We start from the raw sequence: 13,946 nt of genomic DNA on the forward strand, positions 1-13,946 counted from the left end.
GGAAGGAAGGAAGGAAGGACGAACAGAAGGGAGGGAGGGGGGAGGGAGGGAGGGAGGAAAGAAAGAAAGAAAGAAAGAAAGAAAGAAAGAAAGAAAGAAAGAACATGATCAGAGTATATTGTGTACATATATGATCACAGTACATTATGCACATGGAAGAATATGATCAGAGTATATTGTGTACATATATGATCACAGTATATTACGGACATGGAAGAATATGATCAGAGTATATTGTATATATATATGAAATTGCAAAAGAATAAATAAAAGCTAAAAAGAAGAAAATGTGGTACAATTTGAACTACTTAAGACACTATCATTTCTAAGAGCAGTCACATGCATAAATTCCACAGCAAGTATTAAATCCAATGCTGATTACAATTATATCAAGCAAATTCACTACATGGCAGCACTTGTTAGCAGAACTGTGTTTATTCAGTATAACTTGTTGCTGTTCACTTCAGAAGGCAATGCGGCGTGTTCAGATATAAACAGAGTTCTAGATGTACAGAGGGTATCTGCTAGATCACACCTGAATTCTCTAAGACAGTCAAGGCTTAGTGTAACCAGCGGCAAGCACTGCAGGTTAAGTGCCCATAACTAGGTGGAATTCAAACTGTTTGTGTTACTCAGCTTTCAGTCACCTGAGAGAAGTCAAGCTTCAGTAAAGATTTGTGTTGACACAGGGTTTCAGCAATTTCATCGTCTGGTCACTTGGTCCCTCTCTTAGTTTGTTCTTCATTGCTGTGACAAAACACTCTGACCAGTACCAACTTGGGGAGGAAAGGGTTTATTTGTCTTACATCTCCCAGGTTGCACGCAGTTCATCAGGGAGCCCAAGGTAGGAACTCAGGGCAGGAACCTGGAGGCAGGAGCTGGAGCACAGGCCATGGAGGAACACTGCTTACTGGCTTGCTCCCCTGGCCCCTGCTCAGCCTGCTTTCTTATGCAACACAGGCCCACTTGCCCAGGGGTGGCACCACCCACAGTGGGCTGGGCCCTCCCACATCACTCGTCAAGAAGATGCCCTTCAGACACGGCCACAGGCCAGTCCAATAGAGGAAATTCCCCGACTGAGGGTCCCTCAACCCAGGTGTGTCAAGTTGACACTAAAGCTATCCAGCACAGACCCTGTGAGGGAACGTCGCCCAGTCCAAGAGCAACCAGGGAGCCACGGAATTAAGTTTGCTCTTATAACAAAGCCCTGCCCACAAACCCAATAAGCCATGACTCCATCCATGGGTAAGTCAATGGATGAGGTCACAGCCCTTATGAGCCAGTCACCTCCCAAAGGCCCTGCTTATCCAGCTTGCTGCACTGAGAACCAAACCTTTAAGGCATGACCTTGGGGAAGTAAGGGATGTTTAAAAGTCTGAAGTTGAAAAGACCACACTTCAGCTCATGATAGTTTGTAGTCGAAAGGAAAGCATACTAAAAGCACTGCCTGAAACTAAGCCTGTCTGCATAGGGTGACTATGATGCATAACTACATTTAGTGTTTCTCCTTGGGACTCAACCCAAGGATATCTCATTATACATAAATATATTCCAAAGTCTGAAAAATCACACACTAAACTCTAGAATCCAACACACCTCTGGTCCCAAGCATTTGTGACAAAGGGTCTTAAACCTGCATATTAAACTCTGTAGGGATAGGCTGGCAAGATGGCTCAGTGGGGCATGACGGGATAAATGACTCAGCAGTTAAGAACACTTGCTGTTCTTCCAGAGGACCCTGGTTCAATTCCCAGCACATACCTGGCGGCTGACAACCACCCATAACTCCAGTTCTGGGGGATCCGACACCCTCCTCTGGCCTCTGCTGGCTTTGCACACACGGTACACTTATACATGCAGGCAAAACATTCATACACATAAAAGTAATAGAATATTTTTTAAAAATACCTATGTACATAGAAAACCCTTAGTGATTTTAGTCTACCTTGACACATAATTCAAAAGTAGTTATTTAAAATCAAACCCTGTTCTCATTCAAACCTTCCAGGAAAACACACTGTCTTTTTATACCCCCTTGTGGGGACCCATACTGCATCACTGCACTCATGCATAATGGAATGATTTTCACTGGTCCAAATGGGTGTTCAGGTGCAAGGTGCAAGAAACAGGTGACAGGTAGTTGCATCCAGGAGGTGCAAAAAAAAGAGGGGAAAAAGTCACTTCAGATGCTGATATGGCCTCTCGCACTGGACATGTGGCCTTCACGTATTGTAGGCATGGAAAGGCTGCCTTTTGCCCTGAGATTTAAAACCAAAACAACAAAGACTAAGATAAGACATTATCATAGCTGACCAAGAGCCTCCTTAAATAAGCCTCCTTAATGTGAGACTTGGGGAACGGTTAAATAACTTCCATGGTCGAATAATATGGTGCTGAGGACGTAGCTCAGTGGGTAGCCTGTCTGCCTAGCACACAACAGGACCTAGGTTCAATTCTCCAGCCCCTCTTATACCAGGGTAGTAGCACAGAGGTCTGGAATCCTAGTCACTCCAGAGCTGGGATCAGGAGGACCAATTCAAGGTGACGCTGGCACTCAGGCAGTTCCTGATGAACGTGGATTACAGGAGACCTTGTCTCAAAATCTCTACATTTAGATAAGTTTTATGGTAAAATTTGAGCTGGGAAAGGCAGACTGCTTCATCATATCCAGGAAGAACTACATTATATATATAATTGCATGTATGTTTTGCATGTGTCTATAAATTTTGACATGCACATTCTTGTACTTATCAAATATTCCACTTAATTTTATAATCAGAACAAATCACAAATTAGCTATAGTGCATTCCTGCTGGTGGGAAGGGAGGTCAGAGTGAAATTCACACAGCTCCTCACACATGATAATTTGTACTAATGTGAATAAAAAAAGAAAATGAAGCTGGGCTTCCAGTTGGCCTGCAGAGACCCTAATTTAGAAAACTGCAATTTGATGAGCTCTGATAACTGGGCCGTTGGCCCTTGTCACATAATCAGGCGGAAAAAAAAATAAGGTTTCCTATGCAGACAAAGTCTTTGAGTCTTTGTTCTCTTTATGCCAAAGCCCATAGTTAATACGTAATAAGTGGTTAGAGCTGGGAACTGAATTAGCACCAATTTCTAATCTCTGGAGCTTTTCCACCACGGAAGGAGGCTCTGATTATGATAATATATACCAAACACAACGTAGATCTGAGCTCCTGTATCTGGCACACGTTCACAGCCTTCATCAATAGTTAACAAGCTCGATTGCTTCAGCTCGAGAAAGAACTGTAACGCCGAAGTGTATGATTGAAACAGAACAGTATGGAAGTAAAAAGCAAGGTTTTGGCATGAAGAGCTAGGAATATTGTCAAGTCTTCATCCTGAGGAACACCCAGTATTTACATCACCAAAGTATCTGCTTATTTTGTCATGTCACAGATCTTCCTGTGTTCCTGGAATCTGTGTCACAGGGGCAGGAAGATGATATACCAAAGTTCCAGGGAAGGTCTCTAAATCTGAGCAGGACTCAACTGATAGTGTGTATGCCACAGAATGCTTACAGTGGAGAAGACAGGGGAAATAGTACAACACTATCTTTCTCCCAGCATACCCAAGAAGGACCAAAGACATAAAGTTGGGGCTGGAGAGATGGCTCTGTGGTTAAGAGCACTGACTGTACTTGCAGAAGACCCAGGGTTCAAATCCCAGCACCCACATGTTGGCTAAGAGCACTCCCTAACTCTAGTTCCAGGGGATCCAACGCCCTCTTCTGTCCTTTTTAGGCATTGCATGACACGGGTGTACTTACCTACATGCAGGCAATACACACATACATATAAAATAAAAATAATAAATAAAACACTTTTAAAGATGTAAAGTTAGATAAATATATGAAGAGCCTGCCCAGGTTTCTCTGCATTTATAACCATGATACGTGTAATAGCAACTTTATCATGGAACCCATAACAAAATCTGTGTGTGAAAGCAGATTCTAAGAAAAAGAAGAGAGTAAGGATTTCCATTTCTTTCTGGAAAATATTCTATAACAGAGGATCTACTGTTAACTCAGAGAACTTGACTGCAGACAGGACCCTTCAACAATGCTCTAAATATGGAAAAGACAGGCATACAGAGAGAGAGCCCATCCATCTACCTTTCCTCTATCTACCCAATCTATAGTCATGAATGTAGCCACCTATCCACGCATCCATACCACTGCCCATTATGGCATCTAAATGTCTGTGTCTGGGGCTGGAAAGATAGCTCCACAGTTAAGAGCACTGATGGGTCTTGCAGGGGCCCTGGGTTCAATTCCCAGCAGACTCCTGGTGGCTAACAACCATTGATAACTCCAGTTCCAGGGGATCGGACACTCTTCTGACCTTCGCAGGCAGTACATAAGAGTGCACTTACATACATAAGGCAATACACTCAGAAATTAGAAATAAATTTTTAAATTTTTCATTAAAAATGTCTGCTCACACTTACCTGTCTACTCACTTATCTGCCTATCTATCATCATCTATCTATCATCATCTATCTATCTATCATCTATCTATGTATCTATCTATCTATAAATGTATATAGGCATCAATCCATCTATTCATCCATTTATTATTATGTTACTATGTCTGTCAATCTGTCTTTCCATTTATCCATTCACCCACATACTTACCTACCTAATCGGCCCTTCCATTTATTCTATCTAGCTATCCATTTTTGGTCTCTATCTGCTGTCTACGTATCAGTTCATTGATTAGTGCATCCATCCACCTACCCATCTGTGTATCATTATATTAACCACTTATTTTACTTACACATCCACTTATTCATTATACTATCTCTACTATCTATCAGTCTGTCTATTATCCATCCACCTGTCTATCAGTCCATCTAGCACAGTACCTATCTTTCTGTCCATCTGTCTTTCAACACATCCATTCACCCATTCAGCTACCTATATATCCGTCTTTACAATCTACCCTATTCATATAGTCTATTAACCTATCTACCTATGTTCCTATCATCTATCTATGCATATATTTATATATCATTATATCTATCTTCCCATGTGGGATTCCAGCTATTCACCTAGCTACATATTCATCCATTCTATCTACTTCTCAGCCTCTACACAATTGCCTTTCATCTCTCTATTTCTACTCTGTGGTTATATATGATGTCATTCAAACTGTACATGGTGATGCAAAATACATGTGGAATGACAACTTCTGTCCTGGAACAGTGATGATGAGGCCAAGTGTGGCACTGGCAATCATGAGAGCAAAGTGGGATCAATGGCGGGGGGACACGAGGAAGACCAAGAGGGGCCGTTCTCTGGGTGAGGGCAACTGAATGAGCTTCAGGTGCACTGGCTTGATAGGTCTTTGTGGACATTGCCAGAAGCCTGCAAGTATAGGAAAATGTTCCGACCAGAGTGCTCTCAAAATGTACTGGCCAGAGTACTAGTAAGCTGGATAGCTTTAGTGTCAACTTGACACACCTCGATTGAGGCAGCCTCAACTGGGGAATTGTCTCCCTTGGACTGGCCTGTGGTCATGTCATTGGGGCATCTTCTTGATTGTTGAGTGATGTGGGAGGGCCAAGCCCACTGTGGGTGGTGCCACCCCTGGCAGATGGGCCTGTGTTGCATAGGAAAGCAGGCTGAGCAGGGGCCAGGGGAGCAAAGCAGTCAGCAGCGTTCCTCCATGGCCTGTGCTCCAGCTCCTGCCTCCAGGTTCCCGCCCTGAGTTCCTACCTTGGGCTCCCTGTTCAACTGTGACCCAGAAGACGTAAACTGAATAAATCCTTTCCTCCCTATGTTGGTATTGAGAGTGTTTTGACCCAGCAATGGAGGAACAAAGTAGAGCTAGGGTATAAGTACTCACACCACTCAGTCTACAAAAAGAATTCATCCTGCTCTCTCTAGCTCTCAGTCTCTGTCTCTCTCTCTCTCTCTCTCTCTCTCTCTCTCTCTCTGGCCCAGCAATGGAGGAACAAAGTAGAGCTAGGGTATAAGTACTTACACCACTCAGTCTACAAAAAGAATTCATCCTGCTCTCTCTAGCGCTCTCTCTCTCTCTCTCTCTCTGTCTCTCTCTCTCTCTGTCTCTCTCTCTCTCTCTCTCTCTCTGTCTCTGTCTCTCTCTGTCTCTGTCTGTCTCTCTCTCTTCCTCTTGCTGGAGCTCATGCACTGGCTCTCTTGCTCTCTCGGTCTCTAGCTCTCACTCTGTCTCTCTCCCTCCCTCCCTCCTCACCCCCACCCTCCTGCCACTAGTTATTTCCACACTTAGTCACATAAACAAAGTCTGCAGAAAAATAAAAGCGTGTCCTTTTGTTCTCTGCAGTCATGCTGAGGTACCATTGTACCAGCTCTGCCTCTCATAAATCAAAATGCAAGTGTTTTACCGTCAACAAGGCAGAGAAAGCCAAAGCAAGCCTTTGTGTCATAGGACTGGAACAGACATATCACTGGAATGGGTTTGAAATTTGAATGCCCAGGGTTATCTGTACACGCTCACAATTTCTGGCCAGTCTTATGAACATTTTTATTATCAGTTACATCATGGTTATTAATTTTCAATGCTGTAAAAGAACACCGAGCTCTAATATATTAAGTAAATAATATATTTTAAAGAAGAAACTAGAGATTAGAAAGTAAACTCATTTTTGGTAGTCTTAAAGGAGAGACAGAATAACCTTTTCAGTAAATTGCAGGACAGTATTATTTTCTTTACAGCTGAACTTGATAAACTTCTCAATATATCTGACATATGGTTTCTGAAGGAAGAATCAAGATGAATTTTTACATACCATTATAACGTCCAGTGTTACTAAATGTACTTAACAGACTTTTTTTTTTTTTGCATTTAAATAGTAATGCTTACCAACGCAAAGGATGTTATTTGGCAATTTCCTCTTTTTCCAAAAGAGAAATGCCCTTTGAGGATAAATGTGTTCTGGAGACAGTTTTGTTCTCAGAATAAGCACTGAGATAATTATTGTGATGCTAATCTTGGTTCTCAAAGTGACACATCTGGGAGGAGGGAATCTCAAGTGAGGTAGTTCCTCCATCAGATTAGTCTGAGGGCTTGTCTGTAGAGCATTTTCTTGATGTCTAATGCTGTAGGAGGGCCCAATCAGCTGTGGGAGGTACTAGCATCAATCAGATTTGCCCGGTCTGTATAGGAAAATGACCTGAGCGAGCCAGGGGTAGCGACCTGGTGACCAGCTTTTCCCTGTCATGTCTGCATCATATCCTGCCTGAGCTCCTGCAGTGACTTCCCTCAGTGATGAACTGGGTCATGAAGTGTAAGCTAAATAAATCTTTTCCTCTCTAAGTTGCTTTTGGTCATGGTGTTTACCATAAGAACAAAAGGGAAGCTAGGACACCTGTTTGTAAAATCAAAGAACATAAACAATGACGTAAGAAAACAGTATCTGTCCAGTCCCTGTATACACAGATGAGCTATTGATCAGCCCCCACTCAGAAAACCAGATACACAAACAAACCTGAAAGACGACTAAATTTAACTGGTATGCGATTAACCAGGCATGAAGGAAAATGCTGTATAATTACACACGCAGAAAATTCTTTCAGGTACTAGAAACAAATCTAATATGTCTAATAACTCCTAGGATCTAAAATGAGCCTAAAAATTTAAATTTGGAAAAAGAAAACCCTAAGTTTTAGATCATAAGAATGAAGAATTGTAAAAACATAATATTAAATACTTAATACACCTATGTCGCCAAATTCTGTTAATAATCTTAATTCAGACCAATTTGATCTTAATAAAAATAGAGCTATAAAGCAGTGCAGGTTAACAGAATTATTATACCAACTATATCAACTGATTATTATGTTAAAACTAGAGGCTGGGCTCCTAAATTATAAAATCCATCTAATTTCAGACATTTTATGACTGCCTTCCAGCATTATGTGCAGAAATATAGTGAAGAATTTGACACTGCGGTATAGATGGATCGTTTGACTTCAAATAATATATTTTTTACTTGAAAATGAATTGGAAACTGACAAAGTGAAGATTTCCACAGAACTTTCCAAAGTTCATTTCTAAAGTGGAAGACTTTCACAGAACTTTCCTTGAAGCGCCTGTCTAGAATGAAAGCCCTCTACACAACTCTCCACAGGCCTCGTTGTTAAAATAGAGGATTTCCACAGAATTTTCCACAACATTCATTCATTAAACAGAATATTTCCATGGACTTCAGTCCTAAAACAGATGCTTTCTGCACGTTTTTCCTTTGCGTTCACGCTTAAGAATGCAAGATTTTCAGTTTTCCCTCGAGTTGAGTCCTCAAATGTAGGATTTCCAAATAATTTTCAAATAAAGTTCTCTCATAAAATATTGGATTTTGACAGAACTTTCATAGCACTAACCTCTAAAATACAGGACTTCCTTATAAATTTCCATAGAGCACAGTCCTAAAATGGACAATTTCCACTGAACTTTTCGTAAAGTTCATTCCTGAAATGGAAGTTGCACATAGAACTCTCCATGGGGCTTAGTCTTAAAATGGAGGATCCCTGTGGACTGCTCCACAGAGCTCACTTCTCAAATGAAGTATTTAATATCAACTTGGCATAAGACTAAAATATAAATAGAACACCTCGCATGCTCTGTTAGTGAGAGTTCCACCTCCGGTGATCAATGACCACAGAGAACTCAACTTAAAGGAGGAAGAGCTTATTTCGGCTCGTGGTTTCTGAGTTTGGACTCCCTGTAACTTTGGTATTAATTTATTGGCCTGTGGTGAACAAATACAGTATGTCAGAGACATGGTGATAAAGAGAAGTTCATACCTCACACTGTTCAGGAAGCAGAGAGAGAAAGGAAAGAAATGGGGGGGGGTCCCCAAGTCCACTTCAACTACCCACCCCATAATGACCTGGCTTCCTTCTGCAAGGGTCCACCTCCTAAAGCTTCTACCACATCCCAACAGCACCATCAGCTGACGACCAAGCTTTCAATTCATGCAATTTTGGAGGAAATTTTAGATCAACACCACAGCACATGAATTTTAAAATAAGATACTACATGCTTACCACTAAGACAACTTAAGTACATTGAATGGACTATAACGAGGGAAAAACCACTTCTGACAAAGGTCAGATACATTTTCTTTCATTTGTAATCCTAAAAATGGGTTATCTGAAGAATATCTTTAACTGTTATTAACCTCAACATATTGCAGGATAAGAAGGATACTGAAGAGCTTGAGAAACTTTAGACATCATTAAAGATTATCCTTTACAAGGGCAAAACTGGCCCATTGAATGTTGTCAGAGAGAAGTCCATCTTTTATTCTTTTCTATTCACGTTTCTTCTAATGTAATCCCCTTGGGTGGTTGTAAGAGAAGGTATGTAGTTAAATAACCAACGGGACTAATGTGCAGGCATAGGCCTAGGGTTTTTTAAGTTTTTGTTTGTTGGGTTGTGTTTTTTTGAGACAGAGTGACATGTATCACAGATTGGCCTGAAACTCAGTATGTACCTGATAATGACCTTAAATGCCTGGTGTTCCTCCCTTCACCTCCCCAGTGCCAGGATTACAGGCATGGGACACACTTCCACTTTTATGCAGTGATAGAGTCCAACCCAGGACTTCCTGTATGCTAGGGAATCACTTTACCAACTGAACGACATTCTGAGCTCTCAAGTGTGAGCTCAAAAGAAGGTCTGAAGAGAGAGTGCAACTGACTTACTTAAGAACGGAAATTACATCCATTGGTAAGAATGTCCTTCCTCTCTATGCCAACAAGAAATGAACGACTGTAAATACCAAAGATCGGCATAGTGACAAGGACTGACTGAAACCGTCATGAGGAGCGTCACCCTTTGGGGACCGTGTGTGTCCTGGTCACGCCACTATACTTGGACTTAAGCATTGTTCTAATTTCATTTCTGATGCTAAGAAGAAAAAAAAAAAAACCACTCTGACCAAAAGACACTTAGGGGAGGAAGGGGTCTATTTGGCTCACAATTCCACATTATACTCCATCACAGGGGTGAAGTCAAGGCAGGAACGAGAGAGAATAAATGTACAGAGCCTTGCTTGCTGTGTGCGAACTAGCTTTCTTTCCGTTTATACTGTTTATGTCCTCCTGCCTGGGAAATCGGAGTCACCCACACTGGGAAGAGTTTCCCACATCATTTGACCTACGGCGATCCCTCACAGACATGCCTGCAGGCCAACTCAGTGTAGACAGTCCCTCATCGTGAATCTCATCCAAGGTGACTATAGGTTCTGTCAAGTTCACAGTTAGACCTAACAAGCTCGTCTTTCTCTTGGGAATGGTACTACCCAAACTGGGCTGGGCCTTTCTAGTCAGTGAACAATGAATACAGTCCTCCACAGACATGTTCACAGGTCAACTTGATAGGGATAATTCCGCACAAAAACTCTTGTGTCTATTTCAGGACAAGAAAATATTTCAGGCTGAACTTAAAACACATTGAGATTTGTTCATATTTTTCTGAAAACCTCTCATGCACACAGGAAGTACATATGCTAGTGCTGTCTCCAAAAGTTTACATGTGGAAAGCTTGGACTAACTGCAGTGTTTTTTTCATACAATAATATGCCTTACCTAAGTACTCAGAATGCATAGAGGAAAACTTATTTCTTCCTTCTCTCTCTCCCTTCCCTTATTAATGATACATATATTTGAATATATACATATGCTCATTTGTATCTATACTGTAATAGTTTCTATATCAATATGTTATGAATGATAACAAACGTACTTATGTGTTAGGATCTCTCTCTCTCTGTCTCTCTCTCTCTCGTGTGTGTGTGTGTGTGTGTGTGTGTGTGTGTGTGTCTGTGTGTAGTGCTAGCAATCAAATCCAAAGCCATCATACATCCAAAGCGATCTATCATTGGACAACGTTCCAAATCCCATGGTGTTTTATCCCAATTTGCAAAGATTCTAACACTGTCCCCCCAACCACAACACCTCACTATGGGACTTCTAAAATGAGGACATCTTCCTTCCTAAGCACACTACCATTATAACCAATAGACAAGCAACACAGTTTCCCAACAACTTACCTCCCAGACAGCTGTACCACCTGCCCATGTTTCCAATCTAGGATCCACTGAAGGTTCAGGGATTACTCTTCTGCTTTGTATAAGTCATTTAACATATAAAACATTTCTGCTACTTATATTTTATGACACAGAGTTCCAGAGGAGCCCTGGTGAGTTGCGTTCACATAATGTACTACGCAGAGCTAAGCATGCAGTTCACTGGTATAGCACATGCCTATGACATGTAAAGTCCTGAATTTGATGACAATAATAACACTAGAAATTATATGTGGGTCTCTCATTTCCTTGTGTTTGCATTAGAGTTAAAAAACCTCTTTGACACCAATAGTGCTGTACCTCTTAAGAACATCACATTAAAAAAGGTTTGCAATACTAGATCCCCTCCTACAAGCCATGACGTGAATACACCGGTCACTTTCAAGAGGTTCCATCCTTTACCCTGTCCATTTTCCTCTCTTTTTTATTCTGAAACACACAACTCAGTAATCTTCATCCTTCTGGTTGCAATGAACATATTTGGATGTAAAAATTTGTCTCTAATTATGGACGACTTCCTGTCTTAAACTAGCCTGACCTTTATATCATCATCAAAAGATTTATTTTCCCAGCATTTGAGAGGCAGAGGCAGGTGGATCTCTGTGCGTTCAAGGCCATCCTGGTCTACATAGTGAGTTCCAGGACAGCTGGGGCTATATGGAGACCCTGTCTCAAAAAGCTAAAAAGAAATTTTATTTTTAATTCCTGATGACCTGGTATGCCTAAAGAAATTAAGCCACTAGGCTACCGACCCATTTCTTCCCATGAAATGTCATCTACTAAAAGGTTCCTTCTGTCTTGATTCATAATAATTATATTATATATATATATATATCATTTTTTAAATATAATTAATCCTTTCATTTGGGAAAGGAACAAATTAGGAAAGTGTGAGACAAAATAAAAATGTTTCCATAATGATTTCAATTTCTTTCTCCACCTGAGACGGTGAGTTTAATATGCTGTCCTCAAGACGTTCAAATTCTGAGTTGTGATGCCTGTTAAAACACCCCAGGAGGTTTATGTTGGTGCGATAGAATGTACATTGTTACCAGGTATTTAGGAGTGGATATTCCAGTTCCCATTGAAGGACTACCACTTTATGTGGGAACTTTAAGAAATGCTAATGAATGCTTTTCTAGTTTATCATGAATTATTCATGAGCCTTCCAGGACCCACACTTTTAATTAGCTACCAACTCTGTCACTTTTTGCATTCTTTTCCCAGCTGGATCTAAAGAATGTGGGTCTCGTTTGTCGACTAAAATGGGAAAAATAAATAACTGTGTTATCTGTAATGCATTTCCCTGCAAAATACACCATTGTTTACCAGACAGATAAAAATAAACCTACTTTGCAGGTGCCGAAAGCTTGGAAAGCTAGCTTCTGCATCAAGGCCGGGTCTTGTGTTATCAATGACGTTTAAAAAAGTAAATTATTCTTTAAGACAAGCAAAAAGTTTGTTCTGAACAGGAACGAAAAGGGGAGCACTAGCTCCTTTCAAAGAACAAATTGCAAAAATCACAAAAGCAAATGAATCTATTAAACAGCTCAGCCTTAAGAATAAACATGAGCTGAGGTTTTAAGTCTTCCTGGATGTTTCTTCTTTGGCTAGAAAGGCAGTTCTCTGCTGAGGGGTTTAAATTTAACAGCCAGAGAGAAAAAGAAAAGAAAAGGAAGAAGAAGCATCCTGAAAGGTCACTGCCTTTTCTTTTGATCTCTTTAATTCTTATTCTATCGCTGAGTCCACAAAAGAACGTTGCACATCTGAGCAAGGCGATGAAGTGGTATAGATACCCAAAGAGTGGGCATTCCCAGCCTCATCTCTACTGACATTTTACCACGTGCGTGCGGCACGGATGCGGGTCAGAGTCCCATTGCACTGTGCTGACAAAGAAAAATGTCTCCAGCTGTTGCCAGGATCTCTCTAGAGGGCAAAATCGCCCCGGTGGAAAAGAACTAACATTCATAACCCATTCAGTTCAACGCTGCATTTTTAACACTAACACCCCAGCTCCAGAACCCTCCTCACTCTTCTCATCCCCCTGACTAGAGGGATCTTGGTGGTCGTCAACCATTCCCCTCACACAGGTCATTTGTTTTTCTACGCATCCTAGGAAGCTGTCATTTTCGTCCTGACTGAGACACTCGGGGAGGAAACAGCTTATTGAAAGGACTACCCCAGGCGATGAACTGGGACCACCACCCAGCCCGGACTCTACGTCTAGACATCTTTGGAAGCCTTTTCATACAGATTTGAATCAAGTATGTCCACTGATGCCACCCCCTGCCCACTGCTCTGTACCACAATCCCCCCCACCCCCATGTTAGAGGAACAGTGACATGGTTCTGAATTGGTTCACGTTGTTCACCTTGATATGTGTCATTGGGACGCAGGCTTTGTCCATGATGAAAAAGCTCACCTGCAGACTCTTATTCGTTTTCATGTTTTATGTGTTTATTGATTTATTGGTGCTGGAGAGAAATCCTGGGCTTCATGCATGCTAAGCACCTGCTCAACCCTTGAGGTACATCTCCAACGTGCACACGGAGACTTTTAGCATCGTGTTCTCTACATCTGTACTCTGACTCTGTATACATTCACTTCCAGTAGTATATGTTCTCTCTCCGCAGGGACAAGCCTGCTGGATCCCTCAGGAATCTGTTATAGCAGAGAAGTCTAGGAACAGCACTTTTAAACTCCCAGCCCGATATGCCTCATGACTCCCAGTGTGGCAAGGCACCATGGTGTGGATCTGGCATTCCTCAAAGGCTCACGTGTTAGAAGCCCGAGTCCCCAGTTCAGCAGCTCAGCGGTATGGCCTTTGGCAGGCGGTAGGTTCATGAGGG

General features: G+C 41.6%; 1 protein-coding gene across 1 annotated transcript in view; it reads right to left on the reverse strand.

The window, feature by feature from the left end:
- LOC103751216 (steroid sulfatase) overlaps window positions 1–13,946 on the reverse strand; it is a 124,794-nt gene that overhangs the window by 62,977 nt on the left and 47,871 nt on the right. The window lies entirely within an intron of this gene.

This window comes from Nannospalax galili, unplaced genomic scaffold (genome assembly GCF_000622305.1).
Source record: "Nannospalax galili isolate Female #2095 unplaced genomic scaffold, S.galili_v1.0 scaffold1227, whole genome shotgun sequence".
Classification (NCBI taxonomy): Eukaryota; Metazoa; Chordata; class Mammalia; order Rodentia; family Spalacidae; genus Nannospalax; species Nannospalax galili.